Below are 12,285 nucleotides of genomic sequence, written 5' to 3'. Positions count from 1 at the left end.
CAGGCTCAGACACTTATTACACAGCCAGAAACATCTGGCCGTGTAACCTTGAGCAAGTTACTTAACCCCAATTGCTTAGGGGTAGCCAGGTGGCTCAGTGAGTAAGAGCACCAGTTCTAGTGTCGGGATGACCTGGGAATCAAATCCGGGCTCAGATACTTAGCACCACACCCAGAAATAACTGGCCGTGTAACCTTGAGCAAATTACTTAACCCTGAATTGCTTTAAAAAAAAAAAGAAACTACTTGACAGTCAAAAGATAGTCCTGATCTTTAAGAAAATGACAACCTATTAAAGGGAGACAATAACCAAAGAATGATGTACAATGATGTTATATACAAAATGCAAGCTGCATTTTTCAATATATGAAATGGGAATAATTAACAGAAAAAAGCACTAGATTTAAGAGAGATTGGAAAAAGCTTCCTCACCTGTCCATCATTTCTGACTGTCAAAAAATTCCTTGCCAAAAGCCTTTATTCTCTTTTATTTGTTGCAATTCATCATAGTCACATCTCTATTGTACTCTGTGTAATAAACAGCTTCATTCTTTAGAGGCCATGATGTTCCTGGTCTTGTGACCATATAACAACACTAGTAAAATGTTTATATTGCTTTCATGAGTATCTTGGGGTCAGTTCAAGTGTTTTGAATACTTTTCTGCCTACTGGGACTCTTAGCTTTACTATCTTGGATTTTCAATTCTGTTCATTTTTGTTAGTCTTTCGTATTGTTGATCCATCAATTAAGAGACTGCTTGTTTAACAGTGGAAGATATTGGTTTACATATGTATTCTCTCCTATCATAAATTCCTAAAAGGATACAATGTTCTTGTTCTTGAAAGTTATTTAACCACCATTATGTTGCCACGATTGAGATGTCTTTTCTTTCTATAAAAAATGTGTGTGCAAATATGTATTGTGTACACATATATGTGTATACATGAATAATCATCTATTTGTGTATATGCATACTTATGTTATGATTACATATTTATACACATATATTACACACGTGTATATCTCCATGGGCAGACATGTAATAGATACATTTATAGCTAAAACCCATAAATATGTATATGCACAAGAAAATATGTATGCGTATACATGTACATGTTTTTATATATGCTTATATATGTATAAGTATATGTGTTTGAGGTTTTATGTACTATGTGCATGTAACTAAACATAAATTCAGAGGTGGGTGGCACTAATATCTTAGGGGACTTGGGAAAGGCTTTCTGTAGGAAGTGGCATCTGAGATGCATTTTAAAGGAAATATAAATTCCATGATGGAGAGGAGATGACGATGTATATTTGAAGAATGGAAAACAGGCAATTTGAAGTCATGGAGATGGGAGATAGAATATTCCACTTAGGGGGCACAGTGAGAATAGAATTATATGTAATAGTAGTGCATAAACATATTGTGAAAAGCTTCAAACGAAAAGAAAAGTTTGTGTCTTATCTTAGAGGCAATAAGGAAAAGTCTCTAGAGCTTACTGAATAGGAAAGTGACTGGATACCTCCTGAATACTTCCCCATCCTCTCTTTTGTTGATGTTGCAGAGTACAGACATTTGTTCCATCATCCTAACCATTCTTAACCAGATTTTTTTCCCTTTATTTTTTTGGCAGGGGGAAGAAATGAGGTAGAGGGGGGAGATAAGGAGGAAGATTTGTTTTTTTTTTTAAATTTCCTTTTCATTTCCAGTTTTAGATAGTTCAGATTTTCTCAGTCAAGATTTGAAAAGAGGGCAACCCTGTGGGAAGACAAGTAATTAGATAGTTTCTTTTTTTAAGTGCTTAGTAGACTAATTTATAGTTAATTTTGTAGTAGTTGCTAAATGGAAAAGTAGAAATTTTCTTCAATGGCTCTCTTCAAAAAAAAATAGAAAAGTATGATTTCCCCTGATCACTTTCTTTGTAGTAGGAACAAGGCATTGAATGAATAGCATTGTGATAGAATGAGGGTGAAATTGTGCATGAAAATAGCATCGAACCCAGATAGTGCATTATTGCTTGAGGTGTCACATTGAGGGATATTGGCAGACACAAAACTTTAGGAAACCATTAAATACTTGTCCAGGTGGGTGAAGGTATACAAGAATGGAGTGGAAAGCAGACAGAGATAGGCAATATAAGGTCTGAAGGAAAACTAGACTAATCTTTCCATTTAATCTATGGCAAGTCCTTTGCTTAAAAATTGATATTACAGTTGGTAATCTTTGGAGGTGAGGGAAATTGTTTAATAAGTATAAAACTGTCTGTCCTTCTTCCACAGGCAAAGGTATCTATACATCTCAGAGATTTACAAATTAATATTTTATTACTACATGAAGTAGATTACTTCTTGAAATTTCTAATAGTCCCATGACTCTAGGACTAAATCATCTTTCCTATGCCTGACTGGAGAATTAGGGATTCTTAGTGCTTTAATTTTACCATTGGAAAGTTTCAAAGAACTAGGAGTAGTATTATTTACTTTTTAAAGTTTCTTTTTGCTTTAGTAATAAAAGTTCAGGATAGTTTTTTTTTTAATCTTCAAAGTTCAATAGCAAAAAAAATATGATTAGAGAAAAAAATATTCTCTGTTAAGTTCCAAAAAAAAATATGCTCCAATTAGGAACACATTATCACATTTATAATCAGATCATCTTAAACTTATTTGTAATCCTTTCCTTTGTTTGTTTCATGTCTAATCATGTGTTTTGGAGCTCAGTAAATGTTGATGAAATTATTCCAATAATAATTCATATTCATTTCTGACATTTCTAATATTTTTCTTATTTTCATTAAAGTACAACAATGGTGTAAATAGCTTATAAATTTAATCTCAACAACTTGAATGTAAGTTTAGCCATTATGGGTACTGAATACTAAAGAGACTCTAGATATATTGGTCTAAGACCTGCTGGCACAGATTGTGGTGTACCCAGAGGTATGTATAGGTTTAAGTCATATATCAGCCTGAGAACAAGCCATACATGGTGAAACTCTATTCACTAAGTATAACATTTGGTAATATATTATTCTCCTTGCTTGAATGCCACCTAAAATTTCATGATAATGACAGATGGATGGCCATTTTCAAATGCGTTAATGATTTCCCATTTGCTTCTTCTGAATGGTCTTCATTAGAATGATCTGACTTCAAATGGGCATAAGGTAAACCAGGATTCCTAATGAAGGAAGACCCTTCTCATTGCAACAAAGTCATCTACACCCATCTTTGTCCCTCTTCCCTGCTTAAACATTTGGCTTATTCCTTTAAAAATTATTAAAGTTTTTGTATTACAAAAATTTATATATTATCCCCTCTCTTGGATTAAATCTTGGAATAAAGTATAACAATTAAAGAAAACTAAAAATATAGTGAAATCAACTGAAAATGCATGGAGGATTTAAGAATTGTAGTACCCTCTACCTCTCTATGAAAAAAAATAATGAAAAGCAATTTATTTTCTCTCTCATCCTAGTGAAATCAAGAGAAAAGAAAAGCATACTTCTCATTATAAACATAATCAATCAAAATAACTTCCCTCATTGGCTTTAAATCAGACATGCACAACTTGGCAGTAGGTAAGAGCAAAAAATAAAATAGACTAAACTTGACTAGAAAAAGACTGATGATAGTTGTTTGCCTTGGTTCATGTGATAACCACCTGAAATCCTTTGGTGGCATGCAAGCAACTTGCGATATCTTGTGCAGGCCTGCTTTAAAAACAAAACAAAACAAATATATAGGTAGATATAGATATGCATTTCTGTATCTGTTCACAAATATATATATATGCATATATATGCACATATTCACATATATATATATATTTGTGTGTGTACACACATATTTGTGTATATGTTTGTGTGTGTGTGTGTGTGTAGGAGTGTTTTCAATCATTCTACATTGCAAATCTATTCTTTGTCAGGGAAGAAGATAGTACAACCATTGATCCCCTGCAATCATGAATAAACATTGTATTGACATTATATTAAAGCTTTCAAATTTGTTTGTCTTTGGAGTGTTATTTTTTCTCATTTTTGTATAAATTGTCCTCTGGGTTCTGCTCATTTCATTCTTTGTCAATATATAAAATCTCCAAAGTTGTCAATTTTTTATATTATTGACGTTATGGTATGCATTTTTTTCTGGTTCTGCTCCCTTCACTCTATCAGTTCAAATAATTCTTTCCATGTTTCTTTGAAATCATCTCTTTTGTCATTTCTTACATAACTATAATATTCAGTCACATTTATATACCATGACTTTTTCAACCATTTTCAATTTATGGACATTCCCTTTTGTTTCAACTTGTATTGCCACCACATAAAATATTTGCTAAAATGTTATGTGTGTGTGTGTGTGTGTGTGTGACTTTTTCTGATCTTTTGGGGTTAAAGACATAGAAGTGGTATAAAATGGATCAAATGACATACACATTTTAGTAACCTTTTTGTAAATATTTCTAAATTGCTTTCCAGAAAGATTGTTATCATTTCACTGGTTGACCAATAGTTCATCTTTGTGCCTATTTGTCCTCTTTACCAATTTGATAGGTATGAATTAGAATATTAGAATTCTTTAATTTGAATTTTTCTAAATAAAATTATTTTTAACACTCCCCCCCATATTGTTATAGGTTTCCCAAGTTACTCTTTTTCTTTACTATGCAGAAAAATAGTTCCTGCTTCTTTAAGAAGAAAGGTACAGTTTCTGGCACTATCTTCGGGGATAGATGATTCATAAATTTGTGTGATTCTAATGTTAGCCTAACTTGTCTATGGAAGATTATGAATATGAGAATAAGAATATTGGGCAAGGATTGCAAGTGCATAACTCAACTTGGGATCATTAGGCTTCAAGATGGAAGGCACCTTAGAGATCATTTTGTCCAATACATTTATCTTGCACATGAGGAAAATAGGAGCCCAGAGCAGTGCTCTGACTCTAATTTGAGTGTGCTTTCTACTAATCATGATCCCTTCAAGCACTAACTGAATCATCCAATTAAAAAAAATTATTTATTAATACCCTACTATCTACAAGATTCTTCAAAGACAAAGACAAAAAAAAATTAGGAAAACAGGATGATACAGTGGGAAGGATTCTTTAAGGCACCATTTTGTTCCATTAAAATATATGGGATGGGAAGGCAGCTGAGCCAAGATGGTAGAGAAGAGGCAAGAATTCTTCAAGGTTCTCTAAAATTTCAGTACCTTCTCTCCAACAACTTTAAAATAATACCTCAAAAGCAATCCTAGAGTGGAAAAAAACATAAAATCATGGGGTGAAAAAATTCCATCAGAAGACAACCAAGATGGTTGATAGGAAAGGTCTGTTGAATTGGTGAAGTAGAGTGCAGTCCAAACACAAGCATAACCTGAGCAAGGAAGCAGAAGGCCACTCCTCTGTTTTAAAATAAAAAGCCTTGAGAGCAAGTGACTTTGCAGCAGCAGCTTCTGGAGCTCTCAGCCCATAGGTGGTAAGGTCATTGGGCATCTGTTCAGAGGGTGACTGCATGGATACCTTTATTTGCATGGGTGCAGTACTCTGTTGCCTTGAACCTACCCAAATCTGTTTCATATTCCTGGGTCACAGTCACAGGGTGAAGAAAAGCTCTAGTTTATCAGGAGAAGAGACCCTGATCCCAAGTCCAGCACAGAAAAGAGTGCTTATATTCACACACACAGAGCACGGGATAGAACAGTAAACACACTTCTTCTTAGATCATGCTTTTTTAGAAGAACTGAAAACTTACAGATCCCCAGAACTAACACCAAAAACAATTTCACAATAACCTGGAAGCTTGAGACAGTGTACTCTTCAACCCAAGAATAGAGTCTAACTTCAACATTAAGTTAAAGTCAAGAAATTAGGGTGGCCAGCTAGCACAGCGAGTAAGAGCACCGGCCCCAGAGTCAGGATGACCTGGGATCGAATCTGGGCTCAGACACTTAGCACCCACCCAGAAATACCTGGCCATGTGACCTTGAGCAAGTTACTTAACTGCAATTGCTTAAAAAATATCAAGAAATAAGCTGGGGAAAATGAGCAAACAGCAACAAAAAAATAACCTGACCATAGAAAATTACTTTGTGACAGTGAAAGTCAAAAAATTAACTGAGAAGACAACAAAATTAAAACTGCTATGTACAAAGTATCAAAGAAAAATATAAATTGGTATCAGGCCCAAAAAGAATTCCCAGAAGAGATTTTTTTTTAAAGATTTTAAAAATTAAATGAGAGGCAGAGAAAAAAAATTAGGAAAATAAATGAGGACAATGCAAGAAAATCATGACAAAAGAATCAATAACTTAATAAAGTAAGCAAAGAAAATACTATCTTTAAGAAAGACTAATGGGGTGGCTAGGTAGGGCAGTGAATAGAGCACTGGCTGTGGAAACAGGAGGACCTGAGTTCAAGTCCATCTTCAGACACTTAACACAAAACTAGCTGTGTGACCTTGGTCAAGTCACTTAACTCCAACTGCCCTACTTTCCCCCCTTCAAAAAAAGCAAAAAACTAACAAACAAACAAACAAAACAAACTAGGTCAAATGATAAAAGAGTCACAAAATCAATGAAGTGAAGAATTCCTTAAAAAGCAGAAATGGCCATATTGAGAAAGATGTAGAAAAGCTCACTAAAGAAAATAATTCCTTAAAAATTTGAAATGGAAAATTGGAAGCTAATGACTCCATGAGACATCAAGAATCAAAAAAGCAAAATTAAAAGAATGAAAAAATAGAAGAAAATGTGAAATATATCCTCAGAAAATAAATGACCTGTAAAATAGATTGAAGAGAGATAATTTTTAATATTATTAAAACAAATTTAAAGTAGTACCCACACCTTTAAGATCAGTTAATATGACAGAAAATAAAAATGGCAAATGTTGAAGAGGTATGGGGAAATTGAGACTCTAATGATTTGTTGATGCTGATAAACATTCGGGAAACCATTTTGGAACTACAGCAAAAGGACTCTTAAAGTGTGGGATACCTTTCACATAGGAATACCACTACTGGATCTGTTTGGCAAAGAGATGAGGAGAGGACAGGACAGGACAGGACAGGGACAGGGAGAGGAGAGAAAGAGAAAGGACCTATTTGTGAAAAAAATATTATAGTAGCTCTTTTTGTGTGGCCAAAAAAAAAAAAAAAAAAAAAATGGAGGGGATGTCCATAAGGTGGGGAATGGCTAAGCAAGTTGTGGTATATGATTGTGATGGGATAATACTGGGCTATAAAAGACAAGCAGGATAATTTCAGAAAAATCCTCAGAAGAGATTGAGTTTAAGATTTTTACTGGACATCCAATTTGAATTTTTTGAAAAGAAATTGGTGATGTGCGATTGAAGGTCAGTAGAAAGTTTGAGGTATGATATGTAGATTTGAGAATCATCAGTATAGAAATGGCTATTAAATTCACAAGAGCTGATTCACCAAGTAAAGTAATATAAAGAGGGAGAAGATAAGAGAGTCCAGGGAAGAATTCTGAAGCAAAATCTAGCATTAGAGGGCACAATCCAGAAGATAACCCCAAAAAAATGGAACAGAGAAGAAGTGATCAGATAAATCAGCAGAGAGTGTGTCCTGAATACCTATAGAGAAGAGAATATCAAGCATGAGAGAGTGATCCACGGTGTTAAAAGTTGCAGAAAAATCAAGAATGATAACTGAGAAAAGGTCATTGGATCTGGCAACTAACAGATGATTGTTGGAGAACAGTTTCAGTGGAAGGATAAATTCAAAAATTGGATTGTAGCCATTTAAAAGAATAGAGGAGAGATAGTATTGACACCTATTATAGGAAGCATTTTCAAAGAATCAAAATAATTCCAAAGGATGCATAGCTATAGTTTTATAAATGTTCACATATTCTCTCACCATTAGAACACATTTGGCCTGATGAGATGCATGACTTGTTTCTATCTCCATGTCCCTAGAATCTTTCATAGTGTTTGTATAGGTTCTTTAAAAAATACTAAGGAAAAGTTAAATTTAATTGAATGGTTTTCTTCTTCCAGTAGCATGGAATGTGTGAAAGGGGTGTTAAATCTCCATATTTTTTAGAGCATTATCTTCCCATATCCCTGAAAACCTCATGCCTCACCCTTTGATCATTTTGAATGTTAATTTTAAATTCTCCTATCCACAGTTCAATTTCTTTTAAATCAGTCTAATTCCTTTTAAACCCTAAAACTGTGAGCCTCTGCTAAGTCTCAGAGTTGTTTTAATTCCAGCTCCAAATTAAGTTTTAAGGTATAGTCAATGGTTTAAATCAGTCTAGAAATCAGCTGGGAAAGTTCCATCGTTGTCATGACAGCCATAAGATCCTGAGCTAATTTACTTTAGTGGTTAGGTATTAAAATGACTCATTAAAATAAACACAAGGAAGTCCAAGATCAGGAAAGGAAAAGAAATCTACTTTAGTTGGGATGCATTTGCTGCAGTATTTAACCCCATTCCTTCTTATAACATAGAGTCTTTTCAAAGGAAACCGTATTTGGAGTAGTATATTGGAATGAGTTATAAACATAGCCAACCAGAATCAAATGTGTTTCCTAAACCTGGAAAGGAAAGACATTTAAGATGGAAAAGTGGCTAGCTCAACAGAGTCTGAGGCAAGAAATTAGTTCCTTGCTGAGTCAGAAAAACTGAGGCCAGTGGTCATAGTGGCATAAACCAATTTGTACTGGAATGACTAGAATTATAATCAGAAAGCTCTAATTCAAATTTTCACTCTGCCAATAACTTCTGTAACATTGGACTGGTCATAGAAACACTTTGCCGTTTACTTTTCTTATTCTATCCAAATTTACTTTGGAGGCGTTATATGGCTCAAAGGAGAGAATGCACCTAAAATAATTGAAAGTGATTAGTAAAATATAAACCACAACAGGAGTGGAAGTTCATATCATTAATAATGTGTAGACCCCAAAAAATGAGGTATGAGAGAAAGAGGGAGGTAGAAAAATAAAGAGGAAAAAACATAGAGACACAGATACAGAGAAGCAGAAAGAGACATAGATGAGCAGTCAGACATAGAGACAGAGACAGAGAGATAATAGCCACTGTATTATTTCAGTTTATCTAAGCTTTCTTCTGGTTTAGCCTTATCCCAAATATAGTGGCAATTGATAATTGGAGTAAAGAATTTTAACTTAATTAATTGAGAATTGTCAAGGGAGAAAGGATGTAGGTTTGAGAATAGAAAAGTAAAACAAATGTTATGTACCAATGGCTGTAACAATGTAAATGGAAAGAACAATAACAGCAATAACAATAAGTAAAAAAATACTGCAAAAACAAAAACAAAACCCAATCATTGTTTAATTATAATGACCCAGCCTGTTTCCAAAGAAGAAATGAGAAAATATTCATACAAGGGGAAATAATAGGTATGGATTAAGGTATAAATATTTTGACTTGGCTGATGTGTCAGTCAGTTTTAGTTATAGTAGCTCCTTCATTGTCCATCTCAGTGGTTTGTACATAGTAAGAACTTATTAAGTGCTTGTGAAAAAAATAGATATTAAAAATGGATGTTGGGAAATATGGACATTAGGACATTGAATGCTATATCTGAAATTGTGGGAAAAATCATTATTTGTAGTACTTAAGGCATTAAATACTGAAACTTTTAAAAGATCATATAGTAATGATAAAGAACAAACAAGTGGTTTTTTCATAGATGAAAAATTGAGTGTAGATTATAAAGAGCATTGATGATGGTCAGGTAGACCAGCATCAACTCTACCTGAGCAACTAAATTTTTATCTGTGTTTTGTATATTTAGCCCATTATTTTGTGACATCTTAATATTAGCTAGTAATGATACATAAATGAGAAATTCATTGCTTATGACAAGTCAGAGAAGCATTATATCTTAACTGATCAAGTTTAACAGGGTAGAATTAGGGATACTTTTCCCTCTCTATGTTCAATTTGGTGATTTAGATTTCCCAAGGGAAGAGTTATAAACTCTTTGAAAAAATACTGTAAATGAAAAGGACAAGAAAGTTATAAAGACTCTCTTGTTTGGAACAAATCATGCCATTACTTGCCTTCTCTATTATCATCATACAATTCAAAAACTTTACAGCATCAGAGTATTTAGAGGTGAAACTGACCTTAAGGGTTATCTATTTTTCAACCAACTCACTCAAGAGAGGAAATTGAGGCTGAGATGTGGGAAATATTCTGCCCAAGGTCATACAAGTATGGACCAGCTAAGTTTTGCAGTGCATAAAATGTTGGGATTGGAATTAGAAGATCTGAAGTCAGATTTTACCATGGATTTTTACTAGCGTTATGATATTGGGCAAATAACCTTTCCCAGTCTCCATTTAGTCATCTATAAAATGGCACAATAATAGCATTTACCTCATGGGTTAACCTTTGAGGACCAAATTAGAGGACATTTATAGAGCATGCTGCAAACTTTAAAACACTACCTAAAAGCCATTGATTATTATAAGTATTAGAACTAAGATTTCAACCAAGTATTCACTTTTCTAGCCCCAATACTCTCTCACACTGGAATACAAAATAGTGACAATTATGAATAGCATTATGACCAATAGAATAAATTCTCAAGCTTTGAAATCTATGGAAAGTCTTTGATATTTTGTTTTCATTGTTGATTTTAGTGGTGGTGGTGGTGTGTATGTGTGTGTGTGCCCATGCATGTGCATATGTGCACATACCTGATATTATTGTAAAGACCATTCAATTAATTTCATCTATCTTAATCAAAATATTCAGTTAAGGAAAAATTCATATTATTAACCTTATATCATTGTATATAGTTCCCTATGTTATCTACCACATAATTTCCACATTTTTATTTAGCCCAGGAGTCCCAATGAGGCATATGGCCACAATTTCCCTTGGGAGTGTGTGATCTTAACCTTAGCTTAAACTTGCCATTAAGTTTCAAGTATTCATCTAGGTTCTGTAGTTCTATATTTGATAAAACAGTCCTGTCTATTCAAGTACAGCTGAATTGAATGGTTTGGAAACTTCTATCCAACCAATTTCCTGTAGCTTATTATATTCTTATATCATCTGATGAGGGCTCAGCAACATTTTCCTACTGGTTGTTTAGCATGAAAAGTTTTGGAGTAAATGTGACTGTTTTTAAAATTCTACACCATTATGAGCTATCCAAAATGTACCCACAATGCACTTCAGCGACCCAGTAAGCCTGAATTTAACCCTCCTTGGACAAAGAAGGACAGATCTGGGAAGCCTGTTCCATTGATCCCTAATTCTGAGGGTGCAAAATGGAATCTGTATTTGGATCCATCCATAAGCAGCAGTAGTAACCCTTCCCATTCCCTCAGGAAGAAAAATAAATGCATGCTCACCTGTTGCACATTGTCCTACTGTGATAAGAACCTCTTTGGCTCACTAGAGGAGGAAAACATCTAGAAGGCACTGTGAACAAAGAAGGAAGGCCCTGCAGATCTTCTTCCATCCTCTGAACCCCACCATCAGCACTCTGGAGTAGTTGCTTACCCCATTCTAAGAAGAGTGCCCCTGTGGGCCATTCTCCCTGTGGCTTCCTCTGAGCTGAACAACAGGGTAAGTCAGATATTTGGCAGAGGCTCTTAGACAGGATGGAGTCTCCAGTCTCCCTCAGGAGGGAGTGTTCCCAAGCACTCAACCACCTGAATGCCTTACCTGTGGGGCACATCTTTGTCATCAGTCCACACGCACCAGAAAGACCAGTAGCAGACTTGGGCTCAGATGGCTGCAGTGACCTTCTGGAGCCCATTGGTGTCTCCCAGGGCTTGTTGCATTAGCCTCCCAGAACCTGCTACTCCCTGGAAGTATCTGGCCACCCCCAAGCCAAAGCCACCTTAGAAGTGACCTGTGAGCCTTGCCTTAATGTCACTACTGGAAGCATAGAATGGGACAGGGGCATGGGCTTGTGCTAGCCTAGAGAACCACCCTCATGAGAGTGGAAAGGGAAAGGAATCTCTCCAGACTCCCAGTCCTTGTAGACATCCATGACTCATTCACATACATACACAACAGTTGCTCTGGGAGTATCTGGCTATAGACCCTATCCTCTGGAAGAGATGGTCTTGTTCCTCATTATACCTTGTTCTCTCATATAAAAGTGGAAGAAATCACCATACTATACAATGAACTCTACTGTTACCAACCCATGGGGGAATAAAAGAAAAAAAAACACCATTTTTATGAGGGTATAAGACTTGATTATCCCCTTAGAAAGCTATGCTTTGATATACAAATTAACAAAACAAATCAAA

General features: G+C 34.9%; 1 pseudogene; it reads left to right on the top strand.

Moving 5' to 3' along the window:
* Positions 1 to 11,161: 11,161 nt before the first annotated feature.
* Positions 11,162 to 11,872, top strand: LOC138162261 (RBPJ-interacting and tubulin-associated protein 1-like; annotated as a pseudogene).
* The last annotated feature ends 413 nt before the right edge of the window (positions 11,873 to 12,285 follow it).

This window comes from Petaurus breviceps, unplaced genomic scaffold (genome assembly GCF_028583685.1).
Source record: "Petaurus breviceps papuanus isolate PSGF00001 unplaced genomic scaffold, PetGlider_PUasm1.0 186, whole genome shotgun sequence".
In the NCBI taxonomy this organism is placed as follows: Eukaryota; Metazoa; Chordata; class Mammalia; order Diprotodontia; family Petauridae; genus Petaurus; species Petaurus breviceps.
Note: the sequence above shows the minus strand (reverse complement) of the source record. Positions and strands in the feature narration are given on the sequence as shown.